Genomic DNA, 25,193 nt, shown 5'->3' on the forward strand with positions numbered 1-25,193 from the left:
AGCACTACTCACAACAGGCAGGACACAGAAGCAACCTAAGTATCCATCAATGGATGCACAAACAGCTACACCCCCACAATGGAGAATTATTCATCCTTTATAAAGAATGAGATCTTGTCATGGGCCACACACGGATGATCTTGGAGGACACTGCACTAAGTGAAACAAATAAGACATGTAAAAAAAGTTACAGGATCTCATATGTGGAATCTGTTAAAAATATATATCAAATATACAGAGATTGAGGGAAAAAAAAAACAGTGATACCTGGGGTGGAAGTGGAAGGTATGAAATGACAAAGATGTATGTCAGAGGATACAAAGCAGATTTGTAGGAGGAACAAGTCTAGTGACCTAATGTATTATGTGAGATTAAAAAAAAAAACTGTACTGTATATAATATGCATGCTAAATGAAAACATTTTAGCTGCTCTTACTCATGTTTTCTGCTTTTGTGGCAACTATGTGGGGTAATGAATATGTTAATTTGCTTCACTGTAATAACCATGTTACTATCTGTATGTATCACATAATATTACATTTTATGTGCGGATATATATTTTAAAGACTTATTTATTTAAAAGGCAGAGTTACAGACAGAGAGAGGGAGAGAGACAGAGAGAGAGGTCTTCCATTCACTCCCCAAACGGCTTCACAGGCGGAGCTAGGCTGATCTGATACCAGGAGTTTCTCCCAGATCTCCCTCTGAGTGAAGAGGCTCAAGCCCTTGGGCCGTCTTCCACAGCTTTCCCAGGCACGTTAGCAGGGAGCTGGATTGAAAATGGAGCAGCCAGGACTCAAACCGTTGCCCCATAGGAGGTTAGTGCTGCAGGCAGAGGCTTAACCTACTATATGCCACAGCTCCAGCTCTTACATTATATATTTTAAATACAGTCTATTAAAATTTTTAAAACAATATATGTTGTACTTTGCAGAGTAATTAACAGAATAGAATAATGTGTAAGTCTAAACCAGCACGAGAAAAACTTTTTTTTTTTTTTTTAACTTGAGAGGCAGAGAAACAAAGACAGGTACAAATCATGGTCCCATCTATGGTTGATTCCTCAAGTGCCTGCCCTGACCAGGGCTGCACTAGGCTCAAGCTACCAGCAGGGACTTAACCCAGGACTCCCACACGGGTGCCAGGGGTCCGCACACTGGGCCATCACTTGCTGCCTCTCAGTCTGCATTAGCAGGAAGCTGGAACTGAGATCGAGAATCATAATTTGAACCCAGACACTCCAATACGGCATTACAGATGTCTTAACCAGTGTCTTAACCATGAGACCAAGCACTTGCCCCTGAATAATTTTTTAAAAATAATTCCAAAAGGAGAGAAAATAAACAGATAAGATGATAACATGCAAACAGCTAATACAATGGTATATTCAAACTCAATCTCTATTAAAATGGGTATTATTTGCATTTTTCTCAGTACAGAAGAAATAAATCTACCAAAAAAATAAAGTAAAAGCTGCAAGGATACAGAATTGAAGTACCTGATAAATGAACTAGACCTGATGAACACATACAAAATAACACTCCAAACACTAAATATACATTTCAAAAGTACACAGAACATTTATAAAAACATATCATTACTGAAAGGTAAATCTCAGAAAACGTCTACGTATTGAAATCATACGGAGTAAGTTATCTAACCACAAGAAAAACTATAAAAAAGGGGTCAATGGAGAGGTTTAAAAAGTATTAGAAAACTTTAACTCAATTATGAATGTTATATATGAAAATACATGGATTGGACTAAAGCAGCATTCATATTCATATATATATATATATCCTTCAATATATATATACTCAGAAGGGAGGGGGTGGGGAGGCTTACCAATGAGCTCAACATGCAGCTCAAAAACCAGAAAAAATACCCAAAGAATGTAGAAAGAAGGAAATAAAGAGCAAAAAATAAAATAAAAAATAGAAAACATACAATTGAGAGCACAAAGCCAAAAATCTATTCTTGGAAAAGTCTAAAAAAAAAGGACAAGTATTTGTTGAGTCTAATCAAGAAGAAAATTAGAGATGGCAGAAATAACTGATGTCTTAAGAAAAAGAGGGGCCTTTCAAATAAATAAATCTTTAAAAAAAGAGAGGAAACATTATAGATCTTGCAGTTATAACAATGAAACTATTATAAACAACTGTGTGAGACTTTAGGTAAACCGGAACAATTTCTATAAAAATAAGTTATGAAACACTGACACAAGAAAACCAATCTGAATAGTTCTGTGCTCTTTAAAGAAATGAAAACAAGTTAACAAAAAGATCTTCCCAGAATGAAAATTCCAGGTAGAGCAAGTTATGCCAAACACTCATCAAGTAAGAAACAATTCCAGCGTGTGTCAAACCTTCCAGAAAAATAGGAAATGAAAGGGGAGGAACTTCCAACTTTTATGAGGCCAATATAATGTTGGTATCACATCTGACAAGGACTATACTAACCTTACCTTCTATTTGCTCCTCTTCCACTGCTTTTACACCCTGGGGCTGACCCCCTAGATAAATAACCAAGTGAGGGGAGCACACCTTGCAACTGCAAACCAACAAATCCAGGCCCCAAACCCCCAACCACCTGCTCTACTGTGCTCTCACTCTCTGGTCACTCTCCCCTTTCCTGATGACCCCAGGGCCGGCTACCAGACAACCAGGGCAACCCCTCTGCTCCAGGGCCCACCGGCCTTACTCAACTGAGCCTGCTTTGTCCTTTCATTCCCACAAAAGGAACTCCACAAAGGGGAGACACAAGATGGCTGAACAGGGTAAAGCTGCCCTGACTCCAGCCACATAAAAACAAAGGAAAGGCCACGCTCCCAGGGGACTGACTCAGAAATTCTGAGGGGAGGACCCACAGAACAGAGACCCCATGGAGCAGTGAAGACAAAGAACAGACACAGCATGGGTGGCCAGTGACTCCCGCATTTACACAGCCAGAGCCCAACTGGGCAGCACCATTTTCCCAGGCAAGGCAAAAAGAGGCCGGTGGCGCTGACTGAGGGAGACCTGCAGTCCTCGCCGGCTGTCAGTCTGGCCTAGGGAACTGGTGGGGCTAAGCAACTGCTTTCCTCTGGGAAGGGAGACCACCCTGCTTCTCTCCCCTCCCCCAGCAAAGCACCAGTTTCAACTTGCGGAGGTGGAGCTGCAGCCATGTCTGTCCTGAATTGGGGAACAGGGCAGGCTGGGAGAGCAGAGAGCAGACCCCTGGGCCCTGTGACTGTGCGCGTTCCGGGCACAGGCCGCGGAGCTGAGACGCAAAGGGCTTGTGTTGGGTTCCTGCACAAGGTCTGACTCCTCCACGCTGGGGACAGACTGCACAGAGGCCTCAGGGAAGTGGGGCAGCACTCCGTACGATGCGCATGCCTGCACGGGTGGGGTGCCCAAGCACCAGAAGCTCATTCTAAGCCATCAGTCAGCTGGTCACCTTGGCACAGGGAAGGGCGGGGATTGTGAACACAGCAGCCAGCTCCAAATCCCCCCTCTTCCTGACTGTAGCCAGAAGTGCTACACCACCCCCAGCCTGGGTGTCACTCTGGACTCTTGCTCCACCCACAGACAGTGGCCAGAACTCCCTGGCCCCACCAGCATACACCCCTGGAACTCAAGCACCAGTCTCAAGACATTCCACTGACCCAGAGAGGAATATTTCCAAGAATGAAGCCTTCAATTAATTTAAAAAAAAAAAAAAAAAAAAAAAAAAGCCCACAGAGGAAAAAACAAGTGAGCCCCCAGATGCATAAAAACTAACATAGGAACACGAGAAACATGAACAAGGAGCACCATGTAACTCCCCAAAAGGACAAATAACACATTAATATTGGACTGTGAAGAAGGGGAAATTGATGAAATGCCTGAAAAGGAATTCAAAAGAATTCAAAAGATGCACACAGACGGAAGGCCAAACGATGGAAAAGATATTCCATGCAAATGGAAAAATAAAGAGGAGCAGCTATTCTCATATTAGACAAAATAGACTTAGAGACAAAGAAGGTCATTATGTAACGATTAAGGGATCAATTCAGCAAGATTGACTGTGAGTTACCTGGCACTCCCATGTTTATGGCAGCTCAATTCACAATAGCTAAGATGCCCATCAACTGACAACTAGAAAAGAAAATGTGGTATACATCCATGATGGACTATTACTCAGCCATAAAAAAGAATGAAATCCTGACACCTGCACCAAAGTGGATGCAACTGAAGATTTGATGCTTATCTGTGAAATAAGCCAGACCCCAAAAGAAAATTACATTTTCTCTTATTTGTGATACTTAACATATATAATATTATACTATAGTTTTAATGATGTGATTAAAATTTACTATGTGTTAAAATGACATCTTTTCATTTGATTATTTTTTATAGCCCTCCCCTATATTCCTGCTGAATTATGATCTTTTTTTTTACGATTTTATTTATTTTAAAGGCAGAGTTACAGAGAGACAGAGGCAGAGAGAAAGAGAGAAAGAGATGTCTTCCATCTGCTGGTTCACTCCCCAGATGGCCACAATGTCTGCAGCTGCACTATTCTGAACTGAAGCCAGGAGCCAGGAGCTTCCTCCAGGTCTCCCACACGGATGCAGGGGCCCAAGGACTTAGGCCATCTTCCAGGCCACAGCAGAGAGCTGGATGGGAAGTGGAACAGCAGGGACTCAAATTGGCACCCATATGAGATGTCCCAGCACTGCAGGCAGTGGCTTAACCTGCTATGCCTCAGCACTGGCCCCTTGTTTGTTTGTTTTAAAGATGTATCTATTTATCTGAAAGGCAGAGTCAAAGAAAGAGAGAGGTGAGAGGAGAGAGAGAGCACTTCCATCCACTGGCTCAGTCCCCAAATGGCTGCAATGACCAGGGCCAGGCCAGACGGAAGCCAGGAGCCTCCTCTGGGTCTCCCACATGGGTTCAGGGGTCCAAGCACCTGAGCTATCCCCTGCTGCCCTCTCAGGTGCACTATCAGGGAGCTGAATCAGGACTAGAACTGGCACCCATATGGGATGCTGGTGCCACAGGCTGTGGCTTTAACACACTGTGCCACAGCACCAGCCCTGAACTATGGTCTTTTTCACTTTTTAAATTATTGAGCTCTTTATTTAGTGGAACATTAAGCCTTTGACTACAATTTAAATTAAAAATGTTATTTTAGAGCCAATGCTATGACACAGCAGGTTAAAGCCCTGGCCTGAAGTGCCAGCATCCCATATGGGCACCGGTCTAGTCCCTGCTGCTCCACTTCTGATCCAGCTCTCTGCTGTGGCCTGGGAAAGCAGTAAAAGATGGCCCTGCACCCATGTGGGAGACCTGGAAGAAGCTCCTGGCTCCTGGCTTTGGATCGGCTCAGCTCCAGCCGTTGCAGTCATTTGGGGAGTGAAACCAGTGGATGGAAGACCTCTCTCTGTCTCTACCTCTCTTTCAAATAAATAAAAATAAAATTTTTAAAAAATGTTATTTCAAAATTAAGAAAGAAAAGGAAGGAGGAGGAAGCGAGGGAGGGAAATATCATTATATTCTTAGAATTGTATCTATGAACTACATTGAATCTGTTCTCTTTGTATTAACATCACAGCAACATGAGAACTGATGTAATTATCAGGCATTGGCTGGGACCCTGAGAATCTAATGTAGTGATAAATTCTTAAACACACACACACACACACACACACACAGGGGCCAGTGCCGTGGTGTTGTGTCTAGCAGTGGAGCAGCACTGGCACCCCATATGAGTATTGGTTCGAGTCCTGGCTGCTCCACTTCTGATCAAGTTCCCATCTAATATGGCTGGGAAAGCAGCAGAGGACGACCCAAAGCCCTGGCTGCTGTGGTCATCTGGGGAGTGAACCAGTGGATAGAAGGGGTCTCGGTCAGTTGGTCTCTCTCTCTCGCTCCCCCCCCCCCTTTTTTTTTTTTGACAGGCAGAGTGGACAGTGAGAGAGAGAGAGAGACAGGGAGAAAGGTCTTCCTTTTCCATTGGTTCACCTCCCAATGGCCGCTGCGGCCAGCGCACCGCACTGATCCGGAGCCAGGAGCTTCTCCTGGTCTCCCATGTGGGTGCAGGGCCCAAGCACTTGGGCCATCCTCCACTGCACTCCCGGGCCACAGCAGAGAGCTGGCCTGGAAGAGGAGCAACCGGGACAGAATCCGGCACCCCTCTCCTTTTCAAACAAAATAAATCTTTAAAGCAACAACAACAACAAAGCTCTTGCCAGTGTTTTCCCCGCCTGCCTCTGGCTCCTGAACAGTAACTGGTGCTTCCCTGTATGACTGCACGGTGAGCCACAGCCCTCTTCTCGGGATCTGTGAAGATGGTGCACTTCCTTCTCAACATAGACTTCTCGGTGTCTTCTGTATGCCTTAGCACACTTGATGAAAACCAACCCTGGGAACCCTCACTACGAGAAAGAAAATTATTAGGATAATCTCACCATGAACATACAGGAAAAATCATTAAAAAAAAAGCAAATTGCGTCTGTCAACAAATAAATAATATTTACAAAAAGAATATTACTCTTGACTAGAATGATACATAGAAGGAATACAAGGCTTCACAAAAGAAAAATATTAATATAATTGACTATTTTGATGGATTAAACAAGTGCATGATCTTAATAGATGCCAAAAATTCACTGAAATTCAACAACCTTTCATGAGCAAAAAAATTAAACTAGGAATAAAATGGAAATATTTTAACTTGATAAGGAGAATATCCCTTTTAAAAAGCACCTACTGGGGCTGGCACTGTGGCACAGTGGATTAAAGCCCTGGCCTGAAGTGTCAGCATACCATATGGGCGCCGGTTCTAGTCCCGGCTGCTCCTCTTCTGATCCAGCTCTCTGCTGTGGCCTGGGATAACAGTGCAAGATGGCCCAAGTCCTTGGGCCTCTGCACTCACGTTGGGAGTCCTGGAGGAAGCTCCTGGCTCCTGGCTTCGGATCAGTGCAGCTCCAGCCATTGCGGCCATCTTCGGAGTGAACCAGCAGATGGAAGACCTCTTTCTCTGTCTCTACCTCTCTCTGTAACTCTTTCAAATAAATTAAAAAATCTTAAAAAAAAAAAAAAAAGCACCTACCATGAACACCTATTTAATAATGTTACATCGAAAGCCTTCTGAGTTTGGATACAAGGAAAGAGTGTTTACTTTGACTTCTCTATTCAGCACGTACTAGGGGTCATGGGTACAAAGTAAGGCATGAAAATTATTATAATCTTAGAAAAGATTGTCACTTTCATACATAGAATAATTACATAGTCTACAGATAAATCTGAGGGGTTAGCTAACTCTCAGGATATAGCAATCAACATAAAAACCAACTGCATTCCACGTGCCAGGGCTATGCTTTGAATACAACTTGGCTCCCACACTCACGCAGGAGCCCCAAAGCTTTACATCAGTGGAACTAAGGAGGTGGAAACGTAGTCCAGTTATAGTGCTGAGAGCTGGGACCTCTGGGCAATGGCTAGACTGGGTTACACTGTCGGGGGGAGTCCCTGTGACTAAGAAGAGAGATGTGGACAGACACCACACCCAGGGCCACCTCGGAACTCTGCCAGCACCAGAGTCTCCATCAATGCGGCTGCTTGACTGTGAATCATGAGCCTCCAGAACCACTAGCCAAAATAAAAAATACCTCTTTTCTTTATAAAATTAGGCTGCCTCATGTATTTTATTAGAGCAACAAAAAGCTAACCAATATAGCCAGTAACAAAAGAAAACAAATTTGAACAAATATTGGAGGTCATCTTCAAAACTTTGGAGTTTGGGAAACTCAGAACCACCATAAAGCACTACCATAAAGAAAAACTTTTGTTCATTAAAAGATACTATGAAAAGGCAAAGTACAAATTGGGAGAGCCACAACAACACATAACTGACAATAACATCAAAAACACAAAGTTCCTTGGAATATACCTAACAAAATATGTACAAGAGCTTCAGTAGAATTATAAAATGAATGCAGGGGCTGGCCTTGTGCTGCTGCAGGTTAAGCAGCCACTTGCAAAACTGGCAAACTATATCGGAGCTCTGGTTCAAGTTCCACCTGCTCCACTTCTGATCCGGCTCCCTGCTGGTGCACCTGGGAAAGCAGGTGGAGGATGGCCCAAGTATTTGGGTCTCTGCCACGCACATGGGAGACCCGGATGGAGTTCCTGACTCTTGGCTTTGGCTTGGCAAAGCCCTGGCCATTGCAGACATTTGGGAAGTGAATCAGCAGATACAAGCTTTCTTTCTCTTCTCCTCCCCTTCTCTGTCACCCTGCCTTTAAAATAAATTTAAAATAAATCTTAAAAACAAATAAGTGTAAAATTATGAAGTACAAGATTTAACTAGACAAATGGAAGAATATATCCCATTTATGAATTTGAAGATTAAACGTAAGAGATTCAACTCAAGGAAAACAAAAATACCAGCAGGTTATTTTTATGGAACCGACATAAGGAAATAAAAGGACTAACAACAGCCAAACCATTTTTTTTTTTTTTGACAGGCAGAATTAGAGAGAGAGAGAGAGAGAGAAAGGTCTTCCTTCCATGGGTTCACCCCCAAAATGGCTGCTACGGCCGGCGCGTTGCGACCAGTGCGCTGCGCCGATCCGAAGCCAGGAGCCAGGTGCTTCCTCCTGGTCTCCCATGCAGGTGCAGGACCCAAGCACTTGGGCCATCCTCCACTGCCTTCCTGGGCCACAGCAGAGAGCTGGACTGGAAGAGGAGCAACCGGGACAGAATCCGGCGCCCCAACTGGGACTAGAACCCAGGGTGCTGGCACCGCAGGTGGAGGATTAGCCAAGTGAGCCGTGGCACCAGCCAAACCATTACTAAATAATGACCAAAAAAGGAAGTCTGTCTGATTGAATGAGAAGTCTCATTGTAAAGCAATAATATTGGGTATGAAATTGGCACAGGGTTAGATAAGTAGGACAATCAAACACAACAAAGAACAGAAACACAACAAAGAACAGTACAATGATAGCAGTGAAAAGCTACAGGAAGACAGTTTTCCAACAGTGCTTGGAAGCCAGACTCAGCAAAACGTTCAATTGCTTGGGCCGGTGTAGAGGGTAAAGTTGGTGCCTGTGATGCCGGCATCACATACGGGTGCTAGTTGGTGTCCTGGCTCCTCCACTTCAAATGCAGCTCTCTACTAATGGCCTGGGAAAAATAGTGGAAGAAGGCCCAAGTGTTTGGACCCCTGCCACCCACTTGGGAGACCAGGATGAAGCTCTTGGCTCCTGGCTTTGACCTGGCACTGCATTGGCTGCCATCGCCACTTGGGGAGTGAACCAGCATATGGGAGGTCTCTGTCCCCCTAATTCTGACTTCCAAAATAAACAAATCTTCAAAAAGAAAAGGGGCTGGTGCTGTGGCACAGCGGGTTAACACCCTGGCCTGAAGCGCTGGCATCCCATATGGGCGCTGGTTCGAGACCTGGCTGCTCTACTTCTGATCCAGTTCCCTGCTATGGCCTGGGAAAGCAGTAGAGGATGGCCCAAGTCCTTGGGCCCCTGCACCCTCGTGGGAGACCTGGAGAAGCTCCTGGCTCCTGGCTTTGGATCAGTCCAGCTCCGGCCATTGCGGTCATCTGGGGAGTGAACCAGTGGATAGAAGACCTCTCTCTCTCTGCCTCTCCTCTCTCTGTGTAACTCTGACTTTCAAATAAATAAAAATAAAAATATTCAGTTGCTACCTTCAAGGACGCTGGGTAGCAGATGTTAGCATTCTGAACCCTGAACCACCTTTTTGACAACTCCTTCTGGAAATCAGTCCCAGTGTTTGTCAATAGTTTCAATTGTAGCAACAACAGCAGTTCCCCACTGGTTATTTGGCTTTGGGGTTGTTATTTAACTTTTTATTTCGAACTAATTTTAGACTTACCAAAAAATTGTAAAAATAGGACAAAGAATATCTTTATATCGCTCAACATGTTTCCTATTGTGCTAACACACCACACTACCATTATATAAAGATCTAGGATAGGAAATTAACATCGGTACACTATTATTAACTGAAATACAGACTTCACTTGAGCATCATCAAGTTTCCCGCTAATGTTCTTCTTCTATTCCAGGATCCCACATTGCGTTTAGCTGTTATTTTCCCTTAGTTCTCCAGTCAGCATTGTTGTGGAAGTCCTTCCTTGAGAGGAGGCCCACATCATACTGCTTCATTTCTTCTAAAGTGTTTGTTCTTCCTATTTAAAACAGGTTAGTCTTTGTTCTCCACCAATTAAGGCTATCTAATACAGAAAAGAAATCCAGAAGCTAAAATGAAAACTTTTATGTGAAACATGCATGTGTATACTTTTAACAACTCTTACATGGCAAAAGATGATCATAAACAAGGTCAGTGGCGCCGGCGCCGTGGCTCAATAGGCTAATCCTCCACCTTGCGGCGCCGGCACACCGGGTTCTAGTCCCGGTTGGGGCGCCGGATTCTGTCCCGGTTGCCCCTCTTCCAGGCCAGCTCTCTGCTATGGCCAGGGAGTGCAGTGGAGGATGGCCCAGGTGCTTGGGCCCTGCACCCCATGGGAGACCAGGAAAAGCACCTGGATCCTGGCTCCTGCCATCGGAACAGCGCGGTGCGCCGGCTGCAGCGGCGGCCATTGGAGGGTGAACCAACGGCAAAGGAAGACCTTTCTCTCTCTGTCTCTCTCTCTCACTGTCCACTCTGTCAAAAATTTAAAAAAAAAAAAAAAAAAAAAAAAAAAAAAAAAACAAAACAAGGTCAGTGGCAGTATCAGTATTCAGCCTTAGCCCTTACCTCTTACACAAAGATGAACTGAAGGTGGAGAAAAGACCTAACGTGTGGGGGGGGGAGGGGGGAAGCCATTGTAATCCATAAGCTGTACTTTGAAAATTTATATTCATTAAATAAAAGTTAAAAAAAAAAAGACCTAACGTGAAAACTGAAACTATAAAGCCCCTGAAAGAATACATTAGATGATGTCCTCACAGCTTTGGATAAGGCGTTATTTGGCCACAAACATCATCAACTATTAAAGAAAAAAATAATGTTAACAATCAATATGTTAAAATTCTCCTCAAAGACACAAGCTGGGGGTGGGCAGCTGGCACCGCAGTCACCATGCTCCTTAGGATGCCAGAATCCCGTATCAGAGTGCCTGGCTCCATGTCCTGGCTCCTCTGCTTCAGATGCAGCCTCCCGCTCATGGGCACCTTGGGAGGCTGCCAATTATGGCTCAAGTTCTTGAGTCCGTGCTACCCACATAGAAGACCCAGATGCAGTTCCAAGTTCCTGGGTTCATCGTGGCCCAGTCCAGCCCCTGGGGGTATCTGAGGAGTAAACTAGCAGATGAAAGCATATTCTCTCTCTCTCTCACGAATGAATAAAGTTTTGTTCAAGACCGTTCAGAACCACCTTGTGGGGCCAGCGCTGTGGCGCAGCAGGTTAAAGCCCTGGCCTGGTTCTAGTCCCAGCTGCTCCTCTTCCGATCCAGCTCTCTGCTATGGCCTGGGATAGCAGTGCAAGATGGCCCAAGTCCTTGGCCCCTGCACCAACGGGGGAGACCCGGAAGAAGCTTGTGGCTCCTGGCTTCAGATCGGTGCAGCTCTGGCCATTGCGGACATCTGGGGAGTGAACCAGCAGATGGACGGTTTCTCTCTCTGACTCTACCTATCTCTGTAACTCTGTCTTTGAAATAAATAAAATAAATCTTAAAAAAAAACCTTGTAAGATCCATGCTCCCTCCCTCCCCTGACCCATCTCAAATAAATAAATAAGTCTTATCTGAGAATGCTCATAACAGCTTTGTAATAGCCAGACTGGAAACAGTCAAGTGGGGCATCTCTAGGAGTGAGGCTAAATACCAGGAGTAAGAATATTTAATTTGTGAAATTCATTCCATGGAATACTATTCAGCAATTTTATAACTCCATGTAAGTACAAACATGGGTGACTATTAAAAACATAATGCTAAACTAAAGTCATACACAAAAGAGCACAAACTCAGTAATTCAACTTATGAGATAGTCAAAAACAGGCAAACTCAATAATGGTGAAGTTGAATAGTGGTTGCCTCTGGAGCAGAGCATTGACTGCAACTAACTTTCTGGGAACTCGTGGTACAGCAATAGTTTGCTCTTTGATGAAGTGGTGGCCACATGTAATATAAAAAAGAAATAATTATTTTGCCTCAGGGTATCTTTGGTTTCTGACCCAGAGCTCCTAACACCTTATAATTTCTTCAGTAGCCTCCTTTGGTCTTAGTCCTTGGTGAAAGCTCTAGATAGCGTCAGGACAGGGGCTGGACCGACCTTGTGTTAGAGGGTTGGAACTTTCAGCCCTACCCAGAGGGGCAGAGCTCAAGTCCAATCACGAATGGCCTGTGATCTAATCAATCATGCGATTGAACTAATCATGTCTATGTTTGAATCAACCATGCCTGTCTAATGGACCCTCTGGGTTGATAAGCACCTGGCAGTGCTACAAAGGGCATCGGAGCTCCATGGCCCTTCCCCAACACCTTGTGCTAGGCATCTCTTCTACTTGGCTATTTCTGAGTCCTATCTTTTTATAATAAACTGGTAATCATTAGATCATGTTTCTAAGAGCCACTCTAGCCAGGTATTAAACTCAAAGAAGAGGCATCCCACCCCCCAAACTATAGTCAGTCTGACTAAAGTACAGGAGTCCTGGCTTTTGACTGGCATCTGATTGAAGGCTCTGTGCCAACTCTGGATAGTCAGTGGCACAGTGTAGAACATCTAGCTTGGTGTCCATGGAGAACTGAAAACTGGTTGGTATAGAACCTCACACATTTGATCTCAGAAGTATGACTACACATTTGTGGAAACCAATTTAGCTCTATTTTTAAGATGCACACACTTGAAAGTATTTTCACTATTCTTCAATAAAAATATTGTGGGCATTAAAACTGGGGAACCAGATTCATCAAGAAATTCACACTGATGAATTAAAAGTCCAACACACTGGAGTGAGCATTTAGCCTAGAGTTAAGACACCCACATCCCATATTAAAAAGCCTACGTTCAAATTCCAGCTCTGGTTCCTGGTTCCCAGCTTCCTACGAATACAGATTCTGAGAAAGCAATAGTGATGGTTCAAGTAATTGCCTTCCTGCCACCCACACGGGAGACCTAGACTGCATCCCCAGCTCCTGGTTTCAGCCTCACCCCAACCCCAGACATTTCAGGCATTTGAGGAGCGAACCAGTAGATGGGAATTGTCTGTATCTCTCCCCTTCTCCCTCTCCCACTCATAACCACAAGTAAATGGATACAATAAAACTCAACAACTGTTAATTGTACCAGCTAATTATATCTACTCACCATAGTTAAAGGGCAGTAACACTCACAAAATGTCACCTCCTCCCTCTTTGTTGGGACCCCTGGTGCTGGAACCACACTTGAGCTCCCCTAGACTCCTTGCAAAACAGCTGGCAACATAGATCAGCAGCACAGGGCAGCTTGTGAAACAGGTAAGAGGAAAGTTCCCAGAGGCTTCTGGAAAACCCTCTACTTCCCACCGGCAGCTAGCTCTCTTTCCCAAGACCACCAGTTCCCTCTTAATCCAGACAAAAGCCCAGCACTACCTGTGCCCTGAGCACAGTCTCTTTGGAGACTGTCACCACCTCTTTGCTCCTATAAAGCAACCGGTCTCTATTGAGGTCAGTCTCTGTCTCCTTCTTCCAACTCTTTTCTGGGGGCTAGGAAAAGCCAGAACCTGGAGCTATTCCAAACCTAACAATAGTGATAACAGAGCCCAGAAAGTCTGGCCCCCACCCAGCCCTTCGCCACTGCACCCCACTTCTGTAGCTACACAGAACCCAGTGAAACGGTAAGGCCACCTTGGCAAAAAGGAACCTAGAGGTGAGTTCTTTAAAACACTGCCCATGATAATACCTGGACCTTTCTTTTCCAAATTTGCAAGGAGAGTTTTCTAAAATCAAGACTTACTTATTTTAGCATCTGTTATATAAAAATAAAGAAGACATATCTAAGTTATATACACAAACTAATTTTACCAGGGTAGAACTTGGTATAGTGTAAGTTTATCTTCAACTCCATTTCCAGAATCTAGCAATTAAACAGGGAAAAATATTTTCATAAGATCTCTTTAAGAGTTGGAGTACCCACATTTTAAATTATATTATAGACAAGTAAGAATGAGGAAGAGTAAAATGTAAATGTAAAATAGTAAAATGTAAAAAAAAAAGTAATAAGTAAAAATGGGTGGAAGAATAAAGAAATTAGGGGTCACATACTTTCACAAAGATAAAGCATCATAGTAAGTCATTCCATCAAGGTCTTAAACATCTCTTGTTGGGTCAGACGAAGACATCTTAGAAAATATCCACAAAGAATGAGGGCAGGTGTTTGCCTAGCAGTTAAGATGCTAGGCCACCTGCATCGAACATTGGAGCAATGCTCCGGACATTCGGGAAGTGAACCAGAAGACAGGAGCTCTGCAGGTCTCTTTCTGAATCTTAAATAAGTACATACATACATAATTTAAATGCATTAATCAACAATTTTTTAAAAAAGAGATAAGGATCTTGAGTTTTTTCCTTCAAAGTCTTTACCATACTTACTTATATTTCTCATTGTTTTATGCTACTTTTTGTGGTACAGCATAAAGTTACAATGAAACACAATTAAACTAAAATAGTTTAGGAGTCTGCATTGCCAACATTGTAGTTGAATAGAGTAAACTGGGCTTCCCTTAAGCATCCCAAGTGCTATTTTTACTTTTTTTTTTTTTTTTTTTTTGACAGGCAGAGTGGACAGTGAGAGAGAGAGAGAGAGAAAGGTCTTCCTTTTCCATTGGTTCACCCCACAATGACCGCTGCACCTGGCACACCGTGCTGATCTGGAGTCAGGAGCCAGGTGCTTCTCCTGGTCTCCCATGTGGGTGTAGGGCCCAAGCACTTGGGCCATCCTCCACTGCACTCCCTGGGCCACAGCAGAGAGCTGGCCTGTAAGAGAAGCAACCGGGACAGAATCTGGTGCCCCGACCAGGACTAGAACCCGGTGTGCCGGTGCCACAGGTGGAGGATTAGCCTATTGAGCCGCAGCGCCTGCTGTAAACATGGAATCTTAACATTAGTGACTCCATTTAAAGAGCTATAGGTAAGTCTTAGCCAGAAAATGTTCACATGACTGACATTATCTATATTAATAAGGGCCACCATTCATGGTACACTCACTGGGTGACACAGTAACAGGAGTTTCATGTTCATTATACGGACTTGAACACAATCTTTCCATATAGGGAATACATCAATTTGCAGAGAAGGAAACAAAGTCTAGGGGGAGTGCTGGGTTTTCCCAAGGCTATAGCTTATAACGTGCAGAAATGAAGCAAGGTCTTCTACTACACACAAGGCACCATGTGAGGCACAGAGGAGATGAACAACAAACAAATCCAAAAAGATCCCTGACTCACGGAGCTTACGGCTATGAGAGGAAGCACTCATCAATCACACATACAGGTGTGAAATTGCTACTGTTCCCGGCCAGGAGGTGCCTTCCTGAAGAAAGAACAGAAGTTATTCAGGCAAGAAAACAAACAGCCATCTCTGACACGTGGAATTTCCATGGCAAATGGGCCATACGTTTATTCCTATGAGTGGAAAACGTAAATATATTCTCAAAATCCAACAGACAGAACATACAAAACTTAAAAATCCCCAAATGCAATGTATAGGAGATCTTTTTCTGAAGATAATTCACATTAGAAAAAATCCAATTAAAGTTAGTAGTCCACTTAAAACCAAAATTTAATTTATAAATAGTGGTGAAAATCTTGATAAGTTTATTTCATCTGGTACTGAACAATTTTGCATACAACTGTGATTATGTGCAATTCTTAGAAATCAACAAATCAAGTGGAGATTTGCCATAATTTTTCTTACAAAATTGTGTTGTATAAGTATATAATTAGCCTTCACCCGATGTTTAGTTTCCATCCCACAATCATGTTTTATGTGTAAAAATTTGAGATTGTTGATGATGTTCCCAAGGTCCTCTTTTAATCCCGATATCTTACTTTTTTAAAGATGAAAAGGCCGTCATCATCTTTGTCATTTTTCCTTATTGCAATTGCTATGGCTTAACTCTGCCAGGCCATCATTGTCAGCGGTTTCATTTGTGACTGGAGCCCACCAACATCATTTTCATTTGTCCTGCATCTTTTCAAGACTTGCAACATGGCCTGAAGTCACTTTGTACGTTGTTTCAAAGGAGTATTCCACAATGAGGAAAAAGCTAGCCAGCCATGCCCCCAAGCAAGGCAGGAACTCATGCATGACAATAATCTTATAAGGTTTGTTCATTAGTAAGTAGCTGTTGTAATTTTGGCTTCCCTTTGAAATCTCATATAATACTCAGGTACCTAAGATACTCATAGTAAAAGATAAGCAGAGCAACTCGAGCAGAGTGGCCTGAGGCAAGGCTGGAGACAGATGCTGCCTCCCATAGTGAAAAAAAAAATGGACAAATTTATGTCATACACGATTTAAGAAATCCAACAGGCCGGCGCCACGGCTTACTTGGCTAATCCTCTGCCTGCGGCACCGGCACCCTGGGTTCTAGTCCCGGTTGCTCTTCTTCCAGTCCAGCTCTCTGCTGTGGCCCGGGTAGGCGGTGGAGGATGGCCCAAGTGCCTGGGCCCTGCACCTGCATGGGAGACCAGGAGGAAGAACCTGGCTCCTGGCTTCGGATCGGTGCAGCGCGTCAGCTGTAGCAGCCACTTGGGGGTGAACCAACGGAAAAGGAAGACCTTTCTCTCTGTCTCTAACTCTGCCTGTTTAAAAAAAAAAAAAAAAAATCCAACAAATGGAAACTATAAAAAATAAACAAGAGAATGGCTCAGCAAACATACTTCATATGGTAGGCATGGAACCACCACACAAATAATATATTTTAAGATTTATTTATTTGAAAGGCAGAGTTATAGGCAGGGAGAGGGAGAGGGAGAGAACAGATCTCCCATCCACTGGTTCACAACTCCTTTACCCTAGGTGGACATTGTCTCTTTCTCCCGCCTCTGTCTGCAGGTGTGCACTGGGTCATGGCAGCCACACAGCTCCAGCATGATGATTTGAAACTGTTTTTCCGAGAATGCTCTGGGAAAGTTCCAGTGACACCGGACTCGGGAGAGCCCACACCACCACACAAGGAGGCTCCCATTTGAGTCTTCTTTTTTTTCTTTAATATATTCTTAAAAAGAGTAACTTTATTTAAAAAAAATCCTAAGCTTTAAACTTTGTTTCCAATCACTTTGATACAAATCTCAAAAGATATTTCATTCACTTGTTTAAAAATACCCTTATACTAGGGGCAGGCATTATGGCTAAGCTGTGTTTGGATGCCTGCACCCCATATCAAAGTGTCAGTTTAAGCCTGGAAACTCCATGCCTCTGATTCACCTTCCTGCAAATGCGCCTGGGAGGCAGCAGATGATGGCTCAAGTGTTTGAGTCCCTACAGCGCAGGTGGGAGACCTGGGTGGAGTTCCTGGCTCCTGGCTTCAGCCTGGCCCAGACCTGGTTGTTGCAGCCATTTGGGGAGCAAACCAGCAGATGGAAGCACTGTGAGCTCTCTCTCGCCCCCTCTCTCACACAGGGTGTGTGTGTGTGTGTGTGTACATATGCACCCATGTGTGTTTATGTGTCCCTTTCTGTCAAACTCTTTTCAAACTGATAAATAAGACATCTTTTGAAAAAAGTATCCTTGGCCAGCGCCGCGGCTCAATAGGCTAATCTTCTGCCTGGGGCGCCGGCACACCGGTTCTAGTCCCGGTCTGGGCACCGGATTCTGTCTCAGTTGCCCCTGGGGGACCAGGAGAAGCACCTGGCTCCTGGCTTCAGATCGGTGCGGTGCGCTGGCCACAGCGGCCATTGGAGGGTGAACCAACGGTAAAGGAAGACCTTTCTCTCTGTCTCTCTCACTGTCCACTCTGCTTGTCCAAAAAAAAAAAAAAAAAAAAAGGTGAAAAGTATTAAAAAAAGAAGAGTATCCTTACTAAGGATGGGCGTTTAGCACAGTGACTGACTCACCCCTTGGGACATCTGCACCCCACATCATAGTTCAAGTCCTGGCCCTTGCACTGCCAATCCAGTTTCATGCTACTGTGTGTCCTTGGAGGCAGCACATAACGGCTCAAGTACTTGAATTCCTGCTTCCCATGTGGGAGACATGGATGGAGTTCCAGCCTCCTGGCTTCAGCTTAGCCCAGCCCTGGCTGTTGTGGGCGTTTGGAGAGTAAACAAGCGGATGCAAGACAGCCATGCGCTTGCTCATGTGCTCTCTCTGCCTTTCAAATAAAATGAAAATAAATGATTTTTTAAAAATACTCTTACTGTACATTTAATTTTATTTATTTATTTGACAGGCAGAGTGGACAGTGAGAGAGAGAGACAGAGAGAAAGGTCTTCCTTTGCCGTTGGTTCACCCTCCAATGGCCGCCGCGGCCAGCGCGCTGCGGCCGGCACACCGCGCTGATCCGATGGCAGGAGCCGGGTACTTCTCCTGGTCTCCCATGGGGTGCAGGGCCCAAGCACTTGGGCCATCCTCCACTGCACTCCCTGGCCACAGCAGAGAGCTGGCCTGGAAGAGGGGCAACTGGGACAGAATCCGGCGCCCTGACCAGGACTAGAACCCGGTGTGCCGGCGCCACAAGGCGGAGGATTAGCCTAGTGAGCCGCGGCCTGGCCTCTTACTGTACATTTAAGAATCTCCCATTTAGATGTTAACTTTTAGGGATTTGGTGGGGGCAGGCCCGATTCAGTGTACAAAAGAAAAGTAAAATATCACTATATGAAGCCAGAAAGAGTATCACCAGAGAGGCCAATACTCCTAGTACCACCCCCGTGACGTCTTATTCATTTAGATTCAGTCGTAACAGAATATTCAGTTCCAGGCCCTTTTGCATTTTTTTTTTCAAGATTTTGGTTTTAGAATTTAAGAAAACAAAAAAGCCCTTCAAATTAAAATACTTTAGGAAAAATATTTAGCCTATATCTTGCTGAAATGGGAACAAGCAGCAAACTTCACGGAAAGACACCTTTTCTTGAAGGCCAAATATCAACAACCACCACTGAAACACGCCTATCTCCCAAGCCCCATATTTTCCTTCCACAGTGTTCAAGCCATCTCCTTGAGATATAAAAAGCTGGCACATGAGGCTATTACTACTAATTAATTTTTAGAAAGGGAAAAATAGAAAAGCAAACTCTTCAACCCCGTATAATTGAGTCAACAATAGAAATAAGACATTTTTCTGAAATGATTAACAAAAACATTTAAAATGACAAGTTGAAGAAAGTACATGTTCTGATATAAAATATTCAGAGTAACACATCAATCTTGAAGCATTAAACATCTACTAGCAGTCAGTGATGCAGAACTAAAGTACTCCATATAAAAGTCGCGACTCTATGGATCTAGTCAACAGACTAGCAATTTCCTTCTGATGGTGTTCCTTAATTTTATTAGAACTGCAAGCTCTACACTCTATTGCAAAAAGTAACCAGAGTCCCACATCCAAAAGATGCCTGTTAATGGTAACACTCCAATTATACAATTTTACAACTTTTTGTTTTAATTTTACAATAAGCTGATTCATATGTAAAATTGAATCGGCTTATTGTAAAATTAAAACAAAGAAAGGTTCCCGTAATAGGTACTGTGGCACAGTGGGTCAAGCCACTGCTTGGGATGCCTTGGGTTCCAGTTCCACCTCCTCTCCTGCTAACGTGTCTGGGAAACAACAGATGAGGGCTCACGTGCTTGCATCCCTGTCACGCACATGAGAGACCTGAATGGAATTCCTGGCTCCTGCAGGCATCTGAGAATCGAACCAGCAGATGGGAGATCTCTCTTGATTCTCACTCTGCCATTCAAGTAGGTGAAATAACAAATAAATCTTTAAAAAAAAACTTTTCCTCACTTCATAAGCCATCACTTACTAATGATATATCATGATTAAAAAACAAATACTGCCCCTGACACTGTAGCATAGAAAAACATGTATCAGTTCAGAATGCTCTGGGTTGTAAGTAACCAGTTCACAGCAGCAAAAACAAATACAGATTAATTCCTCTCACAGCAAAGAAAGATTGAACGGAGTGACTGCTAAGCTGGCTTACTAACAAATGGTGCCATCATTATTTTCAGTACTTTTTCTCCATAATCCTAAGTGTACTGACTTTTTGAACATGTTTATTGTCTAATCTCTCCAAGTTTGTCACTGCAGCTCCAAGAATCACACTTTAAGTCAAAACGAGAAATGAGACTACTCTAGCCCTGACATTTTTATCAAAAAGGCAAAGTATTCATCCTCTCTTCAAGGAAGACAACCCCAATTACCTTATCCAGTTTAAAGCAGAACCTCTGGGTAACTTTCTGTCTGCTCGATTAAGTCCAAATATGGTAACTCTTCCCTCACCATCTACAGAGCTAAACAATAAGCTAGCAGTCTAAGTCACCCCCTGCATAGAGTGAAAATAAAGAACAGAATAACCCCGATACAAATTCACATTCAGAACAGTGGATCATGGGAAGTCTAAAGTGGTCCATGGCCCACATATCTATCATATCTTACAGGACAGAAATCAGATTCCCTGAACGGCAATGAAGTAAACTCTTAAGTTAGGCAAAATGGCAATTCCTAGTTTAAGTCTCTGGAAATCTGCCCTGTAATTACCCTTTGGCTTTGAAATGGACACTCTTTGGGCCAACACTGTGGCATAGCAGGTTAAGCTTCCACCTGCAGTATCAGCATCCAATACATGTACTGGTTCGAATCCCGGCTGCTCCACTTCCAATCCAGCTCCCTGCTAATGGCCTGGCAAAGCGGCAGAGAATGGCCCAAGTGCTTGAGCCCCTGCACCCATGTGGGAGATCCACAAGAGGCTCCTGATTTCGGATTGGCCCAGCTCCGGCCATTGCAGCCACTTGGGGAATGAACCAGTGGATGGAAGACCCGTCTTTCTCTGTCTCACTCTATTACTCTGCTTCTCAAATAAAAATTTTTGGATTGTTATTTATTTATTTGAGATGTACAGTTACAGACAGTGAGAGGGATAAACAGAGAGAAAGGTCTTTCATTCGCTGGCTCACTCCCCAAATGGCCACAACGGCTGGAGCTGAGCTGATCCAAAGCCAGGAGCCAGGAACTTCCTCCAGGTCTCCCTTGTGGGTGTAGGGACCCAAGGACTTGGGCCTCCTTCCACTACTTTCCCAGGCCATAGCAGAGAACTGGATCAGAAGTGGAGCAGCTGGGTCTCGAACCGGGGCCAAATGGGATGCCGGCACTGCAGGTGGTGGCTTTACCGCTACACCACAGCACCAGCCCAGCCATCTAAACAATCTTTAAGCCTGGACATTCTCATCTCCTAACTGCTGACCTCTGAACTCAAAACAGAGTTAGGGCATTCTAGCAACAGAAGTATTACCATTAATGCCTGCACAATTCCAAACTGTGGGGCTCTTAGTTGCAGTAAGAGCTACAGGCAGGGTGCCTCCACGGCAAAGCTGGGCCTACACCCACAGCCCTGCTTTCATTCTGAGGAACACTAATTTGATCCATTCCATTGAATCCTGCTGAAAAGTCACATGAAGTAACCAACACAAGTCAGCATATAAGATTTTCCCATCATTTCTCCTAACACTACAGTCTCAGCTTGCAAATGGTCAGCCACCCATGGAGCAGGAGGCACAGGTTAACCAAACATTTTTCCCATATAACAAGGGTCAAAACTTTCTCTCTTTCTCCATGATAAGTCTGGAGGTGGGTAATCCCAGGTTAGAACTGCTAGTTTTTAAAACTGATTTATCTCAAAGTCAGAGTTACACAGAGAGGATGGAGAGATAGATGGAGAGAGATCTTCCATCTGCTGGTTCACTCCCCAGATGGCTGAAATGGCCAATGCTGGGCCAGGCTGAAGCCAGGAGCTAGGAGCTTCTTTCCAGGTCTCCCACATGGGTGGCAGGGGCCCCAATACTGGGGTCATCTTGCTCTGCTTTTCTCAGGCCACTAGTGGAGAGCTGAAAGAGAAGTAGAGCAGCTGGGACACGAACTGGTACCCGTGTGGGATGCCCAGGTCTCAAGTGGGGGCTTTACCTACTCTGCCACATCACCGGCCTGGAGCTGCGATTTAGCCACATCACAGACTCTTTCAGAAATCCTCCAAGATCCTTGGTTTATTGGAATCAGGGGTTCAGCCTCACGCTCGTCATCTCATAGTTGCAAGATGGCTGCCACAGCTCCAAACTTTATGACTGCATTTACAGCACAAAAAAAAGCCACTCATGTTCTCTTTGTCAGGAAAGCAAAAGCCCTCTCTGGACATAGTGGACTGCCTTTGTGCTCATTGGCTACAGGACATGAGGTGCTGATGGCTGACAGCCCTACCAGAATGAAGACAGGCAGTAGGAGGTGGGGGTTAGGAGAGCCACTGAGGACATCCGCAGGGCAGAGGGATCTATGGTTTTAAAAAGTCAGCCTCTACTTGTTGAAATTTCAGACACCGTAACAGACATGGGCGGTGTTACAGCAAGGGAACTAGCAGAGATTCTCCCTTGGGGGGCCCACCCTACTCAGACTCCCACCCCTGAGATCAGCGCCCTGCAGCAATTCTGCTTTTCACAGACTCCCCTGCCTTCCTTCTGAACCCACAGTCTCAGACACCCATGTTGATTAACAACTGTTTCTATGGCAGCAGAACCCCCGGATAGGGGTAGGGGGCACAGAGGGGTGGAGCTGTTTATAAGTTAAAGACTGACAGAACATGCCAATGAAACCCTTGAGGAATCTGTCAGACAGGTAAACATTGTCAAAGAAACAAAACAAAATATATTCAAGATGCCCGTTCACCAGGAAACCTCTTGATTACAGTTTGGTTTCCCAGTTCTTGATTATAGTTTGGTTTCCCAGCTAGATCCACCACCTAGAACAAAACACCCTGATCAGCCCAGCACAGGCAGTTTGTGTGACAGTTTTATCACACCGTCATCTGACACACTGGCACTTTGGCCATGCACAGTAGGTGTATGACCAGAGACCACCAGAGCTCTGGCCAGGCCGGCAAATTCACTAAGCTTATACCGCATGCCGTGCTCTTCCGCACAACTGCAGCTGGCTTGCCCCAGGCAACAGCCCTTCACATCGCTGAGTTTATAGAACAAACGACTTTTGTTAAAACACTTATAAAAGCAAGAAATCAATTGTCATTCTGGGTAGCAGCTCACAAAAGCCACTTTCTTTCACATAAACTGCACCATCTACAAATACACTTAAGTCACCAACCATTCAAAGTATAATAGTTTCCAAGCAATCTTCAGCTCACTTTTTACATATAACGTATCTAGTGTAAATAGTTTACACAACACAGGCTCTGGAACCAGCGGCTGGAGTGCGAACTCTAGTTCAAGTAGAAACGTTCCACCCCATGACAGGTGTGTGACACTGGACAAAAATCACTGTGTCCAGGGCTGGCACTGTGGCGTAGTGTGTTAGGTCACTGCCTGCGATGCCACCATCCCATTTGGGCACCAGTTTGTGTCTCAGCTGTTCCATTTCTGGTGCAGCTCCCTGCTGATGTGCCTGGGAAAGTAGCAGAGGATGGCCCAAGTGCTTGGGCCCCTGCCTCATGCGAGAAGGACCTGAAGGAAGCTCCTGGCTTTGCTTGGCCCAAGCCCTGGCCATTGCAGCCATTTGTGGAGTGAAGCAGTGGACGGATGACTTCTCCCTCTTTCCGTCTCTCCCTCACTCTGAGACTCTTTCAAATAAATGAAAAAGTCTTTTAAAAAAATTATGTCCAATTTCATTTATACAAGGGAAGACAGCACAGAATAACGGTACCTACTTCAAAGGATTATCTTACAATAAAATGAATTTATACATTAAAGTGCCCTGAACAAAGGAAGGACCCAACAAGAGTCAGCTATCATTATTTCTCTTAACTGGAAAACCTAATATATAGTTATATCTTATGCAAATGTAAAATGATTTGATGATATGAAATATGTAAATGATTTAATAATGCAAAGTATGAAATTACACAAATTCCTCCAAATCAATAATTCATCAAGAATCAGTTTCAAAGCTGGATGGGGAGTGACTCAAACTCTTTGAAGTGACTGCCACACGGCAGCGGCAACCTCTGCGTCCTTTGTTGCCAGGTGTAGTCATGCATTATGCATGTCTCCCAGCACACGCGTCAGCTCTGTGCGAGATGTGAAGGGCAGGAAATCAGAGAGCTCCCCTAGCCCACAACCCAGCGCCCCCACACTCTGCTCTTTCCAAAGGTTTCCTGTGTTCTAGGAGCCAGACTCTCTCTACAATCAATACTCAGACGGGTCTGTCTCTGAACACTACCCTAGGAAAACCCTTGAAATAAGGGGGTCAGTCAGCCTAGTTTTTCACATGTTGAGTGCCCTTCTCGGGCCTGGGGTAATTACCACCCTATTTCTCTTTGGATACGTAACTGGTAGTCCTCAATATTTCCTTGCTTACAAAGAAATACCATCAGCCTGGTCAGGGTTTTTCTCTAACATGTGTCTACTTTCTCTCCTACCAAACGCTTCTTTCATTTCCATCTGATTGGCCACCTCCATGAGCACCAGCCTCTTACCCCATTTTCCTCCCTCTCACACGTCTCCACCATCGGACCCTCCCAAGCATGCACTCCATGCCAGTTCAACTTGTGTGTCACTGCCCTGTCTGTGCTGCCCCTCAGCGTTGCTAACAGGAAGTCCATTTCTCTGAGGACAGACTCTTCTCTGAAGTTCACTGTAACAAATTCCTGCTCTCCCTTGGAGCACAAGGTGCCTTTGCAGTATAACCATTTAGTCCTTGCTTTCTCCGACTCAGCAGGAAGAAGTGGGAACCAACACCCTTGTCCTTACTCCCAAGTGCCATTTTCAGATTCTCACACTGTGCTCCACTCCTCATGGCTTGAAAATCCCCCCCTTATCCCAAATCTCAGAGAACTGCCCTCAGCAATCCTACATGAACACACAGTTCTTCCTCCCATCCTTCTCTCCAGTCTTGGGAGAGCTGATTCACCAAGTTCCACAGCCCAGTTTCTGCCAATGTTAGCAAATGTGGACTTGGTAGGAATTACATAAGCCAGAAAAATTAAACATATTAATGTTAGTCACATGGTCAACAGTGGAGTAAACTGGATTAAATACAGGGCTATTTCTTT

The 25,193-nt window shown here is 44.5% G+C and overlaps 1 protein-coding gene across 33 annotated transcripts in view; it reads right to left on the reverse strand.

Annotated features, from left to right (window-relative positions):
- The window catches only part of NRG4 (neuregulin 4), a 155,593-nt gene that overhangs the window by 120,529 nt on the left and 9,871 nt on the right, over positions 1–25,193 (reverse strand). The window lies entirely within an intron of this gene.

The sequence above is a fragment of the Oryctolagus cuniculus genome, chromosome 12 (genome assembly GCF_051225735.1).
Source record: "Oryctolagus cuniculus isolate XC-2025 breed Fujian yellow rabbit chromosome 12, ASM5122573v1, whole genome shotgun sequence".
In the NCBI taxonomy this organism is placed as follows: Eukaryota; Metazoa; Chordata; class Mammalia; order Lagomorpha; family Leporidae; genus Oryctolagus; species Oryctolagus cuniculus.